The sequence below is a fragment of the Pediculus humanus genome, genomic scaffold (genome assembly GCF_000006295.1).
Source record: "Pediculus humanus corporis 1103172107368 genomic scaffold, whole genome shotgun sequence".
NCBI classification, from domain to species: Eukaryota; Metazoa; Arthropoda; class Insecta; order Psocodea; family Pediculidae; genus Pediculus; species Pediculus humanus.
In genome coordinates, this window is record NW_002986996.1 from 77505 (window position 1) to 80919 (window position 3415).

A 3415-nucleotide genomic window follows, 5' to 3' on the forward strand; every position below is an offset into this window, starting at 1 on the left:
ACACGGGGGGGGCAACAACATGATTAATAATTAATTTGTTTAATTTGTCGTCCTCTCACATAATTGAAATTAATTTTAATTTTTATTATTAAACAATATTTAATTATTATTATTATCATTATTATTATTTTTAATCTCTCTTTTTAACAATTTTATTACTATACCTAAGATTATCAATACTTTTATTTTATTTTATTATTTTTAATCGAGTTAAATATAATTGTAAATAAATAAATAAATAATAATAAGCAATTTTATTTTTTTTTTTAGTTAGTTTTGTCATTTTTATTATTATTATTATTATTATTATTATTATTATTATTCACGTGCTAAGGTTAAAAAAAAAAAAATGTTTTAAGGTTATTTTAGAATTTTACATTGAAATTTTATCATATTTTTGTAATTTTCCTAGACCTCCTAATATTATAATAGAATTTACACACACAGAAAAAAAATTTTTAATTAAAATAATTAATTGTTTAATTATTATTATTATTATTATTTACTTACGTTTCGACACTGACGGATGTGATGACGTAATGACCTACGTCACAATTTTATTTTAAACACGCGTGTTAGTACCATTAAAAATGAAGGTCTACGTGATAAACTTGAATATTATTATTATTATTATTATTAAAATTTTTTTTCTCATATCGATGTTTATAATTAATAATAATAATAATAATAAATGCTTATGACGCTAATGAAAAAAAAACAATAATAATAATAATAATAAATAATATTAAATCGTATTAATTTTAAAATTAATCGATAAATGTTTTTATAAATACAAAAAATAATAATAATAATAATAAAATCGTAAAAAATTGTAGTAGTATTTTATTAGCATAAATATTGTTTTTTTATCATCATCATCATCATCATCATTATTATTATTATTATTATTATTAATATTAAAAAAAGAATTATGATAACCGATTATTTGGAAAAGAAAATTTTTAGGTTTAGCATTATTTATTAATTAATTAATAATAATTTGTAAAAGGATGAAATAAAATTTATGTATATATATACACACACACACATAGAAATTTCGAGAAAGAAAAAAAAAACGCTTACGTCATTATGAATGTATATATATCGCTGATAATTAGTGTTATTATTATTATTATTTTCTTTTTTTTTTTAATGGATTAATGGTAAAATAATAATAATATTATAGTCTGCTTAAAAAAAAAAAAAAAAAAAAAAAACGATTGCTTACTTAAATAATAATAATAATTTTCGAATCCGACACAAATAAAAAAAATATTTCAAATACATAAGAATAAATAAATAATGAAATTTGTTTATAATAATAATACTAATAATAATAGTAATAATAATAATAATAATAATAAATATTTGAGTGTTTGTTAATAAATAAAAAAAATTTTTTTTTTTTTTGTAATTTCAATAAAACTTATCGAATATAATTAAAAATGTAATTTAAAGGGAAAAATCAAATTATTATTACTATTATTATTATTATTATTTATTATTATTATCATTATTAATAATTTTTATGTAACTCGTTGCTCGATGTTTTTTTGGAAATGACGTTTTATCCATTACGTATCCTGAGTATAAAAAAAAAAAATAATAAATTTATTATTATTATTATTATTTAATTACAACTTCTCGTTTATTAAATTATTTTAATACAAACACGATAATAATAATAATAAATTATTGTAATTATTATTATTATTTTAAATTTTCCATTTTTTAATTGATTTTTATCGAGTATTGAATAACGAGTAGTGGTAGTTTAATTTTATTAATTATCATTTTATTTTATTATTATTATTATTATTATTATTAATTAATTATTATTATTATTAAAGGGAAGTTGTAATTATATATATAATTAATTAGTTATTGTACTTTTTAAGAATGCAATTATTATTATTATTATTTTAAAAAAAAAATTTTCTTAAAATATTTCAGACTGATACTTAAAATAAAATATTAATTAGAAAAAAAATATTTATAATCGTTACGTAATACGTGTAATACACGTGTACACACACACACACGTATATATATATGTAAACTTAAATTTAATTATGTGTATATATATCAATTAATTATTAATTAATAAATTAATTAATTAACGGGATCGGGTTTGATTTTTAACATAACAATTATAATTCAAAAGCGTCGTCTGCACTCTATTAACAAAAAATTATTGTTTTATATATAAATGACGTCACAGATTTTGTTTTTTTCCGTTTAACTTTTGAATTAATGTTTAATTTTAACTAACATTATTATTATTATTATTATTAACATAACTATTGTAATTTTTATTATTATTATTATTAACAACAACAAATCAAACTCTATCTCGTTTGTTTCTTATTATAAAAAAAAAAAAAAAAAAAACTAAAAATTGCATACAGGGTGATTTGTTTTCATTCGTAGTTAAAAGAGAAACATTTTGTTATTATCATTATTATTTTCAGTTGACTACCGCGCACTACCAAACTACAAAAAAATTAAAAACACAAGATTCTAATTTGAAAAAGAAAATATAAACAAAAAAAATTCACAATACCATTTTTGCCTTAAATAACGAATTTTTTTCTAAAAGCGTCAATTCAATCAATAATAATTTATTTTAAATAAATAAAAAAATAAATAAACACCCTGTATGGAATCAATTTGTGATATGTAGTTTTCTCTCTCTCTCTCTCTTTCTATCTCTCTATCTCTCTCTCTCTCACATTTCGTTTTATAACGGAAAAAAAAAAAATTTGTAGACTGTATATTATTAAAAAAAAAAAAATTTTTTTTTTTGCTTATTTTAAATGTATAAAAAAGAAAATTTAATACTTAGCTTATGCTATGTTATTATCGCGTCTAAACCATCGCTTTAGATAGAATAATATCAATAAAAATTAAATGTTTAATAATAATAATAATAAATAAAATTTCTTTCATCGATAATAAATAAATAAATTAATGTGAGTTTTAATAATAATAATAATAATAAATTATTGTGTCTATTTTTTTAGTTATAGTGCATTATAAATAATTACTGTCCAGGAAAATCATTATATATATATATATATAAATAATTAATGTAAATTGTAATGTTTAAAAAAAAAAAAATCATAATAGTTAACCAATTATTATTATTATTATTATTATTAATAAATAAAATAAAATAAATAAAAACCCATTATGTAATACAATATGTGTAGTGCCTTTTTGTGTGGAACATTTTAACAAATAGATGACAGTTTTATTGTTAAATTTGTCTATTTATTTATTTATTTATTAATAAATTATCATCCAGAATTTTTTAATAGTAAAAAAAATCAAAATCCAACAAATCATTCATTTTGTTTTGAAAGCCATCAAGAAAAATAATAATAATAATAAAAGTATAAATTTCACAACGATA